This window comes from Rhincodon typus, chromosome 7 (genome assembly GCF_021869965.1).
Source record: "Rhincodon typus isolate 14 chromosome 7, sRhiTyp1.1, whole genome shotgun sequence".
Taxonomy (NCBI): Eukaryota; Metazoa; Chordata; class Chondrichthyes; order Orectolobiformes; family Rhincodontidae; genus Rhincodon; species Rhincodon typus.
The window spans coordinates 30,303,608-30,321,900 of record NC_063338.1 but is presented as its reverse complement, the minus strand read 5'-3'; positions in this window follow the sequence as shown (position 1 = coordinate 30,321,900).

Below are 18,293 nucleotides of genomic sequence, written 5' to 3'. Positions count from 1 at the left end.
GAGATAACAAGGTGTAGAGCTGGATGAACACAGCAGGCCTAGACCCTCTAGGCCTGAAACGTCAGCCTTCCTGCTCCTCTGATGCTGCTTGGCCTGCAGTGTTCATCCAGCTCTACACCTTGTTATCTCAGATTCTCCAGCATCTGCAGTTCCTACTATCTCTGAAACAGTTTCACATACTGCCCACTTTGAACAGAATCAGCACTGGCAGGGCACAAATCACTAAAAAAAAGACTAATCTTCTTTCCTTGTGCTCATCTTAATTTTCTAGAATTTTACACACCTTAAAACTCATCTCGGCCAGAAAAGATTTTAGGCTGAAAATTGGCTCCCAATAATGACTAGGTTGGATCATGTCAGCTGTCAAAATATCAAAAATTCGCTTCAGAATCTAAATCTGCTTTGACATTCCATATTGTGGTTTTAATGGAGGTATGTGCACGACAGACAATGGAAAGCAAGTAACCGTTTAAATATTACCATCAGACCTGTGCACCTTCATTTTAACTGTTATTCTACATTTAAACATAAACAGCCATGTCTTCCACTCTGGAAACTCAGCAAGTTAAAGGAGTTGGATAGGGCTGAATTCTTGAGGCTACTCTCTCAACAACACTTCACGTGGACCAGGAAGAATAGGTATATTTCCTGCAAGACAAGGAAGCTACACACAGAATTCCACATTTAGATTTGTTTGCTTTCCTACATTAGACACTCCCACTGAGACTGGGTCCACTCCCTAGACTACTGTCAGAACATTTGACAACCAGGTCTTTTTCAAACTGCTAATGGTTCCCTTCCCTTCATAACTGGACCACTATCAGATCTCTAACCTTAGCATCAGTGCCCCGTGCAAAACCGTCCGATAAAAAAAATCCCAGAGCGAATACGATAACCTGGACCAGCATCAGATCCTCTCACCCCCTTGATCAATCCACCCTTGGACTTACCATGCATTTAGGACCCATCACCATTGAACAGTCTTTCCCTGCAACCTGTGGCCTCTGAAGCACAATCAAACCATGGGTCATTCATCAGTTCACACCATGATCACTTGTCATGATTCTAACCACCACCTAACACCTACCCACACCCATCCCCAACACCAACTCCCTCACTCTCTAACATTGCTAAAACAAAATTAAAGTACTATGGGTGGTGGGGATCAGAAATAAAAACATAAAGTGCTGTAGAAACTCAGCAGGTCTGGCAGATCAATATAGGTATCCCTATTGTCTGCAATATATATAAATGATTTGGAGGAGAATGATTTAGAAAGTTTGCAGAAAATACAAAGTTTGGGGAATAGTGAATAATGAGGAGGATTCCCAGAGGTTACAGAAGGATGTATATAGAAACATAGAAGATAGGAGCAGCAGGAGGCCATTCGGCCCTTCGAGCCTGCACCACCATTCATCACAATCATGGCTGATTGTCCAACTTAGTAGCCTAATCCTACTTTCTCCCCATATTCTTTGGTCCCATTCACCTCAAGTGCTAGATCTAGTCGCCTCTTGAATACATTCAATGTTTTGGCATCAACTATTTCCTTTGGTAATGAATTCCACAGGCTCACCACTCTTTAGGTGAAGAAATGTCTCCTCACCTCCGTCCTAAATGGTCTATCCCGAATCCTCATACTTTGACCCCTGGTTCTGGACACACCCACCATCGGGAACATCCTCCCTGCATCTATGCTGTCCAGTCCTGTTAGAATTTTATAAGTCTTCATGAGATCCCCCCTCATTTGTCTGAACTCTAGCGAAAACAATCCCAGCCTAGTCAATCTCTCCTCATACATTAGACCCACCGTCCCTGGAATCAGCCCGGTAAACTTTCGCTGTACTCCCTCGAGAGCAAGAGCATCCTTCCTCAAAAAAGGAGATGAACACTGCACACAATATTCTAGGTTTAGCCTCACCAAGACCAACAACACATCCCTGCTCCTGTACTCGAAACCTCTTGCAGTAAAGGCCAACATACCATTTGCCTTCTTTACCACCTGCTGCACCTACATGCTTACCTTCAGCAACTGGTGCACAAGGACACCCAGGTCCCGCTGCACTCTCCTCTCCCCCAATATACAGCCACTCAGGCCTTCTTGTTTTTGCTTCTGAAGTGAATAATCTCACATTTATCAAAATTATACTTCGTCTGCCATTGATTTGCCCACTCACCCAACCTGCTGAGATCCTGCTGAAGGATCTCTGCATCTTCGTCACGGTTCACCCGCCCACCCAACATGGTATCATCTACAAACTTGGAGATATTACATTTTGTTCCCTCAAGCTGGAGATTTGGTTGGAAAGATCGTAGATAGACATTGCAAAATACAAGATGATGCATTTTGGAAGGTCTAATGCAGGAGGGAAGTAACAGTAAATGGTAGAACACTTTGTAACTTTTGATTTGATTTGACCAATTATTATCACATGTACTGACATACAGTGAAAAGTATTGTTTTGCATGCTAACCAGACAAATATGCCTTACATAAGTACATCAAAGCAATAGAACAGAATGCAGAATACAGCGTTACAGCTACAGAGAAGGTGCAGAGAATGATCAATTCTAATGTATGAGAAGTCTGTTCATAAGTGTGATAACAGTGGGGAAGAAGCTGTTCTTGAATCTTTTGGTATGTGTTTTCAAACTTTTATATTTTCTGCCTGATGGAAGAGGGAGGAACAGAGTATAATGGGCTGGGAGGGGGGTTGGGTGGGGGAGGGTGGGGAGCGGAGGGATCTTTATACTGGCTGCTTTCCCAAGGTAGCAGGAAATATAGATGGAGTCAATGGAAGAAAGGCTGGTTTTCATGGTGGACTGGGCTGCACTCACAGCTCTCTGTAATTTCCTGCAGTCTAGGGCAGAGCAGTTGCCATAGTAATTGCTTTCTATGGATTGGATGCTTTCTATGGTGCGTCCATAAAAATTGCTAGGAGGCATTTTGGACATGCCGAATTTCCTTAGTCTTCTGAGGACGGAGAGGCATTGGTGTGTTTTCTTGACTGTAGTGTCAACGTGGATGGACCACGACAGATTGTTGGTGATATTTACTCCCAGGAACTAGGAATGCTTCTAGTATTAGCATACAGAGGGATCTAAATGTATAGGTCCACAGTTCCCTGAAAGTGGCAACGGAAGTGGATAAGGGCGTCACAAAGGCATAGAGTATAAAAATGGCAAGTTATGTTGCAGCTGTTTCGAACTTTAGCTAGGATACATTTGGAATACTGTGTACAATTCTGATCACCAGACTACCAGCAGGATGTGGAGACTTTGAAAAAGGTACAGACACAGTTTAACAAGATGTTGCCTTATTTGGAGGGTATTATCCAGGAGTGAAATTAGACAAACTTCATTTGTTTTCACTGGAGTGTTCAAGAATGAAGGACAATCAGATAGAAGTTTACAAAATTATCAGAGGCAATGACAGAATAGATCGCCAGAGTCTTTTTCCCAGAATAGAAATGTCAACCACTAAGGGACATAGGTTTAAGGTACAAGGGGGTAAGTTTAAAGGAGATGTGAGAGGAAAGTTTTTGACACAGAAGGTAGTAAGTGCCTGGAATGTGCTGCCAGAGGTGGTTGTGGAGGCAGATACAATAGCAACTTTTAAGAGGTATCTTAACAGATAAATGTATAGGCAGGAAATAGAGGGATACAGACTGTGTAGAGGTAAAAAGTTTTTAGGTTGTTTAGTATCATGTGTTGGCACAGTCTTGGTGGGCTGAAGATCCTGTTCCTGCATTGTACTGTTTTTGGCTCTTAGTCACTGCCAATGTTATTTGTTAAATGCAGAAAATAGGCCAGGTCTTCCGAGAGCAAAACAATGTAAATGAGGCACTTAGATGTGCTGTGGGGTGATTGAAATTGAGGGCAAAGTTCATTCTGAAGTTGCTGAACTTGTGTGTACCATCCCAAATAAAAACCGAAAGAACTGCAGATGCTGTAAATCAGGAACAAAAACAGAAGTTGCTGGAAAAGCTTAGCAGATCTGGCAGTGACTTGAAGAAAAAAATTAGAGTTAACGCTTTGGGTCTGGCGACCCTTACTCAGTTCTGAGGAAGGGTCACCGGACCCGAAGCATTAACTGATTTTTTCTTCACAGATTCTGCGAGACCTGCTGAGCTTTTCCAGCAACTTTGTTTTTGTACAGTCCCAAAGGCTGTCTGAATTGCTGTTCCTCCAGCTGGCATTGGGATTCACTGGAACACTACAGCAAGGTCTGGACTGAAATGTTAGCAGCATTCAGAATTCAACGTTGAGTGCTGAAAGTCATGCAAATCATCAGCAAACATTCCCACGTCTGACTTTGTGATGGAAAGAAGATCAAAAGTGGGAATGTTTTCTGATGAGTGAACATTTGAGAACTGTATTCTCCTAATCTTCCTGAATTTACAAAAGCCTTCCAGCATAGAAATGACCTGCAGATTAAAATGTGGACTGATAAATTTAACCAGTGTGACGAATGGAAAAATAACACACTTCATTTAAGAAGATACATAATTCCTTTATTCCTCAAATTCCACTTAAATCACCTTTTTCAGAACTAAATAACTTGTCTCCTTATACATCACAGAACAAATGTGTTTGGCAAATTGTGTCTCTCTCACACACACACACACACACCCTCTTTCCCACCCTTGCACACACACTCACACACACACATGTGAATCTATGGGATGAATTTTTAGTTGCAGATACATTCTATTTTGTTCAAAAAGCACACAATTTATAGATAGTCAGTCAATTTGGCATTTTATAAATTCCTACTTTAGAAATAAAACCATTCTGACTCCAAACCAAAATGCAAACAGACTCTAAACAAAGCCTCACAAATAACATTCATTGTCTGACCTAAAATGTCACCTCTTCTTTACACTGATAAAACCTCTAGTTCTCTCGGGACAGTGACTTGAAAGGAATTCAGGGATTTACATGTACATATAAATCAATTAAAACCTTCTAGCCGATTAAAGATTTGCCAGCATCTTAGGTTTGTTTAGTACATCCTCATCAATGGTGTGACCCTTTGATCTTTTATTTATAAATTCTGTGCCTGATACTACCTCTCTCACTAACACCTGAAGAAGGAGTAAGGCTCCAGAAGCTTGTGTTTTCAAATAAATCTGTTGGACTATAACCTGGTGTCATGTGATTTCTGACCTTGTCCACCCCAGCCCAACACCAGCACCTCCACACGATCATTCCTGAAGAAAAGGGTAGAATAAGAATTTCGAAGTTGGAGAGATGATTCTTTATGTTTCAGGCCAATGTGTCCTTTCATGTTTGGGATTACATTTTATTGATGTCCTCAACCTCACTTTGTGTCATACACAACCTCAGAATATTGCAGCCCTCTTATCCTCATATACATCCTGAGTCACTTGTTTCCTTCTCTGACGCAACATTGGATCTTGAAAAGATGTCAGCATGATTTAGGATTTACCAAAATCAGCTTGTAAAAATGAATGCAAAATTTTATTAATTTATGATTTGTGATTGTAATCTCCAAAGTGAATTTTGAAGAACTATGTATTGAACTGCATCTTTGCTTGTGAAATTCTCTAGAATTAATCAATGGTGAATATTATTTCCCTTGAACCATGTTACGTAAAATAATTTTGACATTCTTATCCTTAACGTCCTTACATTATTCAATATTATATGTAGTTCACGTTTCACACAGATCATAAAAATGTGGCAAACTTTCTTGATCAGAACCTGAAGGTATAGTTTTCTTCATCTAACTGCTTGAAGAAGACTTTCCAAAGACTTTCTTCTATTAAAGTTATATTTGATAATTTGCTGAACCATATAGCAAAGGTGCTAGGTTTGAACATCAATTTGTTGACTTAGCTGCTGTAACACAGTGTGATGATATTGAATTGGTCTAAGAACCTCTGCGTTAGGGAGAAATAATACTTTGCCAGGTTCTGATTATTATCTGATAACCCCTGCTGAAAGTGTCCTTGTACAGATGTAAAGTGCGGACAGGAATGAGCTCAGGTGTATTGCTCCTGTGGAGGAACAACCTGTCAACACTCACAGTTTGGGTTAACACTTCAATAGTGTCTACTTGTACTAGTGTCTGTGAAATGGAATCCAAATGAAGGAGCCAACGTATCTGAGAGTCAGAGAGTGGAGGAAAATGACAGTGAGGAAAAGATTTTAAAACTTCTTTTTTGAAGACACCCAAGGTATTTCTGTTTTGGTCAGCATTTATGTTATTTTTTTAAGCTCAGTTAATTTTGAAAGTTATATAGGAACTTGCAACACAGAAGGCCCCATAGTACAAAAGCTACTTCTCTTAGAGCTGCCATTCATTCCTGCTCCCGTTCTCTGTACTCATTACCCTACAATTTTTTTTTTCAATTCCTTATGCAAGTTACTATTGAATTTGTTTCTGTCACCCTTTCAGACAGTCCAGATCAGAATTCACTGAGTAAAAAATGTCTCCTCATCTCCCGGAGCTTTTATTTCTCAGTGATCTTTAATCTGAACCTGTTGGATATTGACGAATTGCCAGTGGAAATGGTTTCTGCCCACCTGCCATTCTATACAGCAGAACCCCTTGAGCAAATATCCCATTAGTCTTTTCCCATCCAAAGAGAACTACCTCAACTTTCTTGATACTTCTCCATAACTGAATTAAATCCCTTGTATCCCTGGTACTATTATGGCAAATCTCCTCGACATTCTGTATGGAGAGGTAATATGAAAAAAAATTGAGAAGCACAGCAGGTCAGTCGAGACTTGGCTGTAAGTAGGATACATTTCAAATGTTTTCTTTTATGTGATCCAGGTCAAATTGGAGAAATTATACTACAGTGCAGACTCCACTGAAAGAATGAAGAAATCAAGAGTTGGATGTTCAAGCTTTGGGAGGAAGAGGGTGGTCTAGTGGTATTATTGATGGGCATTAATCCAGAGATTCAGGTAATGTTCTGAGGACATGAGTTTCTACTTTGATCGTGGCAGATGGTGGAAATTGAATTGAATAAAAAGTCTGGACTTAAGGGGCCAGTGACGAACTTGAATTTTGGGGAAAACCCATCTGGTTCACCACTGTCCTTTTGGGAACAGAACCTGTTGATCTTCATGTGAGTCCAGACCCAGAGTGACTGGTAGACTCTTAACTGGCCTTTGGGCAATAAGTGGTGTTTCTGTTTCGAGCTTAGTGTAGGAGACTTTCTGTATTCGTTCCTGTGAATGAATTTTAATAAAAGGTATGCTAACAATTTTCACAATTCATGCAAGCCTTCTCATTTATGCATTAATAAAGAATTCTAGTAGGTAGAGTGGAACAGAATAAATGAGTTATGCTTTTATCTATCTTTCCAAAATTTTCTTTAAAATAATGCAAATGGAAAATGTTGCGGACTCGCTAACAAAGACTATTTCCAATTCTTAACACTGTTTACATGATTCCATCAGACTTTTAAATGGATAGCTTTATTTATCATGTTCAGATCTCTGATCTCTGATTGTCAAAGGCCAGACATCTGAACCAAGTTGCTAATTTCAATTCAGCGGAAGTCCCAATGCACTGACCTCCTCAGGGATTGCCCTGGAATTCTGAACCTCCAATGGCCAATTCCTCTGCTCCCTGGAATCCTCTGTGAAAGTCTCCCATTCTAAGCCAGAGTCAGAAACATTGAGCAGCAGCACAGGATCTATCCAAATAGTTTCTCAGTAACTGATAGACAGAAAACTCCTCCTCTATCTATAAAATTCTATTCTATTTCTTGGATAACTTCATGGCTGACATGCCAGTTACTCACATTGACCCTGTGATATCCCCCCCGATCCTTCAGCCACCCTTGACTATCCAAGTACCCTTCCTGACATCCTGATTACCCACTTTGGGGCTTCATTAGTCTCTGACATCCTGATTACCCCATGACCACTGAACTCTAACCACCCACTGACCTGACCGATTGCCCACTAACCACTTGACTACCGCCCTCAGCAGAGCTGACTAACCCCCGACCTGACTCGCTCTTCCAACCCACTCCAGCTAATTTCCTGACCCATCCACCATCTCACCCAAATGCACTCTACCCACCTATCACCTTAATCACTGCCAACTCAACCCCCACACATCTGCCACCCCAAATCTACACCCTACTATCCCCTTCATCCTCTATCCTATCCATTCACTCATTTACTGACATTCACAGAGGACATTTGAATTCACCTTACGGTAGCTAGTGCTCATAAAGGGGGAGAGATATCTTGTCTTCTCTTGGTGGTATGGCACTGCACTGGAGCTCATCATGGGAAGCTGCACATGAGGTACGGAAAAGCATGAGCAGGAGCGCAGTCTGATGGTGATTGCCAACTTCCTAAAGATCCAAGCTGATCTGTGCTAAATGATCGTGTGACAGTGCAGGAAAGACTGTCCCTGTCTGGGCTGCACTAAGCTTCAGATATAATATTGCATTTTCTTCATTGCTGTGGTGTGTGAAGCACGCTGAGCTTCAGTACGTTACATTGCATTACTGAATGGATACGGTGCTGAGCATTAATTACATTGACGTTTCCTACTCCAGTAGCAGTTTGACAGTGAACTGACAGACATTAATAGAATAATCACTTTAAATTCCTTTTATGGACACACAGGTCTGTTAAAATTCACTCAGCATCGGTTTCAAAACTCCTGTATTTCAAAAACTGAAGCAACTCCAGCCAACATACCAAGATTTTCACTCAGGTGTCAGTAACCATCAGCAGCCATTTATGTCATGCATATCTCTTTCTCCCCTTCTGTTAATTGATTACTTTGATGAGAACAGCCAGCAATGCTGTTAAGAATCCTCCCCCATTCGTTCCTGGCTGCAAGCATTTTCATTTCCTCCAGTGAGCCAATGTTATTAATCTACCAAAATATGAGATAATGACAACAGTGTTTGTGGCAACAGTTGCTGAGCATAGGTGACTTTCAACACTCTCAATCTTCCTAGACAAATTCTGCTGTCCCAGGCTTGACTCCTCCTTAGACAGCTTCCCTCATTGTCTCAATCAGTATCCTCTATAGATCCATCAAAGTACTGATACAGTCATAGAGTCATAGAGATTTAGAGCACGGAAACAGACCCTTCAGTCCAACTTGTCCATACCGACCAGATATCCGAAATTAATCCAGTCCCACTAGTTAGCATTTGGCCCATATCCCTCTAAACCCTTCCTATTCATATACCCATCCCGATGCATTTTAAATGTTGTAATTGTACATGCATCCACCACTTGTTCTGGCAGTTAATTCCATACATGCGCCACCTTCTGCATGAAAAGGTTGCCCTTAGGTCTCTCATAAATCTTTCCCTTCTCACCTTAAACCTATGCCCTCTAGTTTTGGGCTCCCCTACCCTGGGCAAAAGACTTTGACTATTTACCCTATCCATGACCCTCATGACTTTATAAGCCTCGATAAGGTCACCCCTCATTGTCCAACACTCCAGGGAAAATAGCCCCAGCCTATTCAGCCTCTCCCCATAACTCAAGCCCTCTGAACTTGGCAACATCAATTTAAATCTTTCCTCAACCCTTTCTGAACCCTATCAACGTCTTTCCTATAGCAGGGAGACCAGAACAGAATGCAGTAATCCAAAAGTGGCCTAACCAATGTCCTGTACAGCCACTATATGATCTCTCCACTCCTATAGTCAATTCACTGACTGATAAAGGCAAGCATACCAAATGCCTTCTTCACTACCCTGTCTACCTGCAACTGCAATGGAACTATGAACCTGTACCCCAAGGTGTCAGGTGTATAAATGCTGCCCTGATTTACCTTTCCAAAATGCAGCACCTCACATTTATCCAGAGTAAACTCCATCTGCAACTTCTCGGCCCATTGACCCATCTGATCAAGGTCCCATTGTACTCTGAGATAACCTTCTTCGCTGTCCACCACATCATCAGTTTTGGTGTCATCTGAAAACCTACTAACCATACTCCTATATTTGCATTGAAATCATTTATATAAATGATAAAACTCAATGGATCCAACACTGATGTCTACAAAAACTGCTTACTGTTTCAGGATTATTCCCAAATGTAAAGATAACTGCTGGTTTTCCTGACTATAAACTGTCTTCTTGAACTCCTCTACCCTGCATCCTGACCTCCGAGAATAAGTGTGAGGAGCTCAAGGACATCATTTTCATGAAGGTTGAGACCAGCTATTGTGCTGCTCCAAACATTTCCTTGCCACCCCACACTAAACCTTCCCTAAAATTACCGATGACTTTACCTTGCACTTGCAACTTATTTCCCTCTTGTTGCCCCTCTTCAAGCTTAGAGTGTCCATGACACCAACCTCCTGCTCCTTTGAGCTTTTTCTCATTAAGTCATTGACCAGCCAAGTTCCTTTCCTGGACCCCTTTTTTTTAGCCAATACTGTTATCTGTCATCCCTCCCTCTTTCAAATTTGGGAACATCATCACTTTCTTCAAAATTAACAATTCTTGACCCCTCCATTCTTGCAAATCACCCTTCCATCTCCAAGCTCCATTCCTTGTCCAAAGTGGTTGAATGTGTTGCCAATTCCCAAATCTGTGTCCATCTTTTCCACAGCTCTGTATTTGAATTCCACCATCAGGTGTCTTTTATTGCCACAGGAATGGAATGGCACTGACCAACATCACCAACGATATCCAATGTGACTATGGAAAAGTTAAGTTGTTTCCCTCATCCTGTCCGTAGCTATTGACTCAATTGACAAAACATTCCTTCTCCAATAACTCTCTTCCATTTTCCAGTGGATGTGACAGCTCTCATTTGGTTCCAATCCTATCTATTCCATCCAGCAAGACGATCATCTGCAATAGTTTGTCTTTCCACTTTTCTATCACTCTCTCCCATCCTTGTATGTTTCCTGTTTCTCATTTAACTGTGTCCTTGGCAGCATCGTCTGATAAGAAACATCTCAATCAAAACAAAAACATTGCCCGTCGCCACCTTATCACTATGTCTCTGATGCCTGCATCTCCATCTATGATTTATTGCATTGCTTGTCCAGCATCCAGTCTGTTCCAGATGCTGGAAGCTAGAGTCAAAAAATGTGGAGCTGGAAAAGCACAGCAGGTCAGAGGAGCAGCAAAGTTAACATTTTGGGGTTGGAACCCTTCTTCAGGACTGGGGAGGGGGAGGGAAGTCCAGAAATAATTGGAGTTGGGTGGAGCCAGGGGGAGGATAAGCAAGATGGAGATAGGTGGATGCAGGCAGGGGGTTTTTGTGGTTGGTCAGTGGGAAGGGTGGAGTGGATAGATGAGTGGGAAGATGGACAGGTTGTGGGTGGAGAGATGTTAATGATGTAGGTAGGGAGATATTGTAGTTGGCATGTGCAAAGGGTGGAGTGGATGGGTGAGTGGGAAGATGGACAGGTTGGGGGTGGGGAGAGATGTTAAAGCTGGTGAAGGCAAATCTTTAAAGCTCTAAAATCTCTCCCCATCCCCCGCCTGTCCATCTTCTGACACACTTACCTGCTCCACCCTTCCCACTGACCAACTACAATAACCCTATACCTGCATCTACCTGTCTTCATCTCACCTACCCTCCCCCCCAGCATCACCCCCCCACCTCTATTTATTTCTGAGCTTCCCTACCCCTCCCCAATCCTGAAGAAGGGTTCCAGCTTGAAACGTTGACTTTGCTGCTCCTCGGATGCTGTCTGACCTGCTGTGCTTTTCCAGCTCCGCATTGTTTGACTTTTCCAGATAATCTTCCCTCTAAGCCAACAACTGATGCTGCTTGGCCTGCTGTGTTCCTCCAGCTCCACACTACGTCATCTCTGACTCCAGCATCAGCAGTTCTTACTAACTCTCACTGTAAAGTCCCTGTCTAGTTTGCTACAAGTTGATTCCCTTCAATTACCACACATGCATAGTCATGCACAAGCAACTTAAAAGGTCAGCACTCCTAAAATAATTGACTGTACACTCCAAAAAAAAAATCTGAACTGCGCCTCCAACTACATTTTGGGAAGATCAAAATTGTTTTCTTCCATTTCTGCTGCAAACTCCATTTCCATTCCACCAATTTCTTCACACTTTCTAGCAATTTCTGAGGCCAAAGCAGACTGTTCATGTCCTTGGTTTTATCATTGTCAAATTGCCTTCTTCCAAACGTTTCTGATTTTGTCCCACCTCAACTCATTTGCTGCTAAACACTTGTTCTTGCCTTAGTTAACTGTAGACTGATCTTGTCTGATATTGCGCCTTCCACTCTATATGCACTTAAGTGCAGTTAAAACCTTGCTGTCCTTGTTCTAACTGTATGAAGTCCCTTTTTTCAAACTACCACCATTATTCTTGCTACTTATCTCAGTTATTTGTCCAACAATGCCATGATTTTAAAGATTTCATCCTTGTTTTTGAATCTCTACATAGCCTTACCTCAGCAACCTTTTCTTCCAACCTCACAGCCTCCTCAGGTCACCAATGCCCTGTAATTCTGATCTCTTGAACATCCCTGATTTTAATTTCTCCACCATTGGAAGCCATGTCTTTATCTGATTAGGCCCAAAGGTCTGGAAATCGCCTCCCAAACTTCTTCACCTCTATTTCTCTCGTTTCCTTTAAGACACTAATGAATACCTGTCCCTTTTATCCAGTCCTTTTATCTCTGTCATATTTCGTTTTGTGGCTCAGTGTCAAATTTTACTTGATCTTTTATTTCTGTGCAGTGCCTTGATGGTGCTGTTAATGGCGCTCCATAAATGCAAGTTCTTATCATTTTGCAGCTGGGAACGTAGCAACAACACAACAACAGAAGACCTATTAGCCTTTGTAGTCCACCCTGCTATTCAATGAGATCATGGTTGATCTGCAACCAATCTCTACAGTCTTTGCCTCATAGTCCTTAGTACCATTGATTACCAAAAAAATTATTCATCTCAATTTTAAAATGAACAATTCATTCAGCATCATTATCATCTTTGGAAGAGAGTTTCAAATTGCTGCCGTTCTTTGTGCACAGAATGTTTACCAGGTTCACTTCTGAAAATTCTGGTTTTAGTTCATTTTTTGTTGATGTTATCTAACTTGATTCAAACCAGCCAGCAGAAATTGTTCCTTCTGTTTATCCAGTTCCTGTTAATATATTAGAAACTTTGATCAAATCCGTCTGGACCTTTATACTCCAAAGAATACGACTCTAGTTTCTTTGTCATTTCTCATAATTTAATATGTAGTCAAAGGCTGGGATTCAGTTCAGATGATGGGGTCTCACACATTGGTACGAGACCCATTCAGGTGGCTTTAGGCCAACATGACCAGAGGTTTGTTGGGCCGCAAACAAAGAGTGTGAGAAAGATGTGTGGACTTCGCCTAATCCCTGAGCCAGCAGTAAATCTGATTGGGCTCAGGGCCAATGGGTGTCAATAAGCCCATGACTGAGCCTATCTGGCTTTGCTGGTGGCCAAGGATTCTCTGTCAGACCGAATCAGGGGGGAGGTTTTGCTTTTGGGGTGACTGATATAGGGTCACTCCTGTGGTAAAGTGAACCGAACCACCTTTGGCTCCTGCAAAACAAGCTGCATAAATTCTAGCCCAAGCTCTCATTCATGTAAATCCATGCTATACTCCCACTAAGGTCAATATATCCTTCCAAATATGTGGTGCTCAGTCATCTATCCAAGGCTCTGTAAGGGTGAAGCATGAAGTTATTACATACCGTAACATGAGATCAATTTCTTTGGCTCGTTTAGAGTCTGGACTCAAAATATCAGAGGCCACTATCAATTCCGGTTTCTTTATTTCTGCTCACGCCAGCAACATTTCTTTTCATGTATTCACATGCTGGACATTCATTAGTTGAATAGCAGTCAATCTTTAAGTTTATGACTTAAATTCTTGCAAATGGAATATTTTCTTTGGTAGGGTTGCCAGAGATATAGAAAGGACAAGACAACTGACCAACATTATCAGATCATTTCTAAGGACTTAAAAGAAACAGTTAAAATCTGGAGCAGATCTATTTAAAGAAAAATAATTTATGTTTGTTTCTCCTGCTACGGGCTTTTATGCAGATTGCAAGAAACGTTGAAATTTGGATTTGTTATTGAAGAATTTATTCCACACCTGTCTCACATTATAATTGTTCAAAGTCAGTTGAATCTATGTAAAACAATAGTGCTTCCTACATCTTAAGACGTTTCAGTCTATTTGGTTCCCAGCTGAAATCTGACTGAATAAATTAGTTTTAGAGATCAGCTTTGCCTGCAATCTCTACATTCTAAAATTGAATGGAGGTCACACAGCTCAAATCAAATTACAGTGCACGGATACAAGGGAAAAAAAAGTGGTAAAGACCACAAGTCAAGATTTATTTTTGCACAGGCACTGCCAATAAAATTGGCATTATAATTGAATTATTGAATTGGCTGGAGGTCTTTTCTTTTAGAAAAGAGAAGGCTGGAAGGCTGACCTGATAGAACTCTTTAAAGTTATGAAAGGCTTTGAGAGAAGAAATATAGAGAAAGCATTTGCCTTTGTCATGAACACCAAATCTAGGGGCTATAAGTTCAAGAATGTCATCAAGAAATCAAATAAGATCTTCAGGAGAAACTTCTTTAACCAGAGGATTAAAGTCGCTGTCACACGGAGGGTTTAAGATGACGAACATTAATGCATTTAAGGAGAATTTGGGTATGTATATAAATGAGAGATTAAGAGGAAATTATGTTGGTAGTGCCAGTTTAAGAGAAATGGCAGAAGGCTCACCTGAACCGTTAACATCAGCATTGACCAATTGAAACAAATGGCCTCTTTCAAGACTGTAAACATTGGTCGCTTTATTTTAAAATTTCTTTGACCATTTGTCCTGTGAGCAGAAACATATTCTGGGGGTCCAATAGCTTTTTGAAACTTCATCAACTGCTTGCACTTCATCTGGGTACCTAAATGTTGATGATTGTAATGCTGTTTAGGGCATCGTAAATGATCCAAACTCCATCCTGCTCATAATGTTAAACTCATAGATTTTCCAGCACCAGTCGTGGTAGATCAGAGGCATCCCCAGATATACAAGACCTCTCACAGAAATACAATTTAACCCCATTGAAGTTATAATGAAACAATAGACTGAACTTTATCCAATATTTGACCACATCATATGATATTGCAATATAATGTAGAATATGGAGTTATTGCACAGTAAAAACACACCTATTCTCCTTCCCTAATAACTCACTCAATCAGACCGAGGCTAGCTAGTCTCTGAGTTATTCGATTTCATTTGAGAAATACACAGTGTGACATTGAGATGTTACCCCTCAGATGGTAATGAGGGGTCTGAACCCCTAAAACTGGCAGGGCTGGGGGTTTTGTGAAAATTAAAGTGCACAAAATTGGACCCAACCTGCATACTCCAGTTTTTAATGCAAGCAGGACTGGGGTAAACTGCCAACCCATTCCCAAGTAGAAGATTATCAGCATAGAATGATACTGCATGTCATATCTGTGTGCAACAATTTGTAGTTAATGCAGAATGATCAGGCCTCCTGAGGTTCAGGAAATCTGACAAAGAGAAAGAGGTTGGTGCCAACTGGATGTGCCACTCATCTTTCCAATCACACTCCCAGCTTCCCCATGCTGAACATCTTGACTCCCAGCCTCGTTTTCCAACTTCCTCCTCAAGCCTCTGAAAGTCTATCCCCGTACCCACCCCCAACCCTCCCTCCACACACCCTGGCTTATGATCCCACCCTAAAGCTTTTGAACTTCCTGCCCATTGTCTCTGATTCCGTATCTAAAGCCTCCAAACTTTACCACCCACCCTCCTTCGCCAGGACTCCAACATTTCCTTTACCAGGTATCAATAACCACCTTCCCCAAACTTCAGTCCAACTCCTACCCTGAATTGAAAACCACATAGCCCACACCACACCAGGATGGTTCAATCTACTCTCCATCATGCCCCTACCCCAGTTTGACCTCCAATTGTTTGGATTTGCCACCTCATCACTAGTGCTCCCTGTCTAGCTGGTAACCAAGCCTGTCAATCAGGTTGACTTCCAGACAGGAAAAATGGCAACAACATCACATGCATACCATGGACTTCAAACTCTACAACTCAGCTGCTGGGTTTCCATTGCATCATTAGACTGCCCTGAATCCCAAGGCAGGTCATAAATTTAATACGTCCTCAGCTCCACACCCATCCACCAACCACACCATGCTATCTACAGCAACAATAAATACCCAAAAAAAAACAAACTATGTCACTAGTGCTGAGGTTTATTGCAGCATTCACAAGTGAAAAATGAGACCTTGCCAATGTGTATGACGCAGTGTCACTTCACATAGTGCATTTACCTATTTAACTCTTTAGTAATTCCAATATTGAATATTAAATCTGGCATAGCAAATTTGTGGTGTCTAGCTCATGCATTATTTTCTTGGAAGAAAAGACTGTCGTACATTTCACAAGCTAATTTTGCATACAATAAGTCACACAAATGGTAACACAGTCTACTTCAAGAATAAATATTGACAAGGACACCAGGGAGATGAAGATTCAAATGGATGCAATGAGATATTTTACCTTCAGCTGAAAGGGCAGATTGAACCTCAGTTTAACTGAACTTAATATGAAAGCCAGTCCCCAGAATTTTTTGTAATTGCAGTGTTTGGAACATGCATTATGAGGCTTGTTTGAGAGGCCAAGTAATTATAATAGTATTTCGTGAGTGCTTGTGTTTACGTAGGTACGGAAAAGTGTTGACTTAGCTTGATTGACATCTCTTTGAGAATCCACTAACATTTTTTTCCTGTGCCTGTTTCTTTTTACGTATCACAATGTTGATTTGCAAAATGTTAAAAGTTTCAAGTGCTTAAAGCTACTGTTATTGACACTCTAATGGACCCTCCCATTGTTATTCTTTAATAAGCCTATAGGAACACCAGTTTGCTTTCCAAAAAATTACGAATGTTTTTTTCTATGTTTCAAGCACAACATTGTTGCTATAGGGTTTGTTGGTTCTGTACATAGTGTACGGTGAATGGGCATTGAGGAGCCATGATTTGATGTTGACTTGACATGGGAGCATGGAGGTGGTATGGAAAGTGGGTGGGGATGATTGGGAGTGAAGGGCGAGGGTTGGAAGGCCTAAAAAGTAACTAAACAATTGGTACAATATCCCAAACAACTGAGACAGCCTTTTTAACCATCCCACCTTGACACTAGGCCAGCGTATGGCTGTCTCAAAACTGCTTCTGGAGTGGTTTGGCCGACAGTAAGTTGCCAACATCACTGGAACAAGGCAGCTTAGAAAGGGGCATTTAAAGTAAAGTGGACAAACTGAGCTTTCCTGACTCAAACTATTTATCTCAGGTGCAAAAATCTCTGACAGCACACTGCCCCACCCATGCTTCACACGAGTCCCAAGCTAGATTTTTTTTGTTTAAGTTTCTGGAGTGCACTTGAACCCATATCTTCAAATTCAGGGATATCATACATGCTACCTCTGAGCTATGGCTGATGCTTGTATGATCGGGAGTGTAAAACAACTGACTAGACTGTTGAGTTCCTTAAATATCCTCAAATTGTTTTTTGTATGTTTGTTTTCACAGGTACACCTTGTTTGTGCAAACCAACACCACATTCAGTTTGTGATTGAATCAGAGATAGTAGGAACTGCAGATGCTGGAGAATCTGAGACAACAAGGTGCAGGGCTGGATGAACACAGCAGGCCAAGCAGCATCATAGGAGCAGAGAGGCTGACGTTTCGGGCCTAGACCCTTCATCAGAAAAGGGGGAGGGGAAGGGGGTTTTGAAATAAATAGGGAGAGAGTGGGAGGCGGATAGAAGAGGGATAGAGGAGAGGATAGGTGGAGAGGAAACAAACAGGTCGAAGAGGCGGGGATGGAGCCAGTAAAGGTGAGTGTAGGTAGGGAGTTAGGAAGGGGATAGGTCAGTCCAGGGAGGACGGACAGGTCAAGGGGGCGGGATGAGGTTGGTCGGTAGGAGATGGAGGTGCGGCTTGAGGTGGGAGGAGGGGATAGGTGGGAGGAAGAACAGGTTAGGGAGGCAGGGATGAGCTGGACTGGTTTTGGGATGCGGTAGGGGGAGGGGAGATTTTGAAACTTGTGAAATCCACATTGATACCATTGGGCTGCAGGGTTCCCAAGCGGAATATGAGTTGCTGTTCCTGCAACCTTCGGGTGGCATCGTTGTGGCACTGCAGGAGGCCCAGGATGGACATGTCGTCTGAGGAATGGGAGGGGGAGTTGAAATGGTTCGCGACTGGGAGGTGCAGTTGTTTATTGCGAACCGAGCGTAGG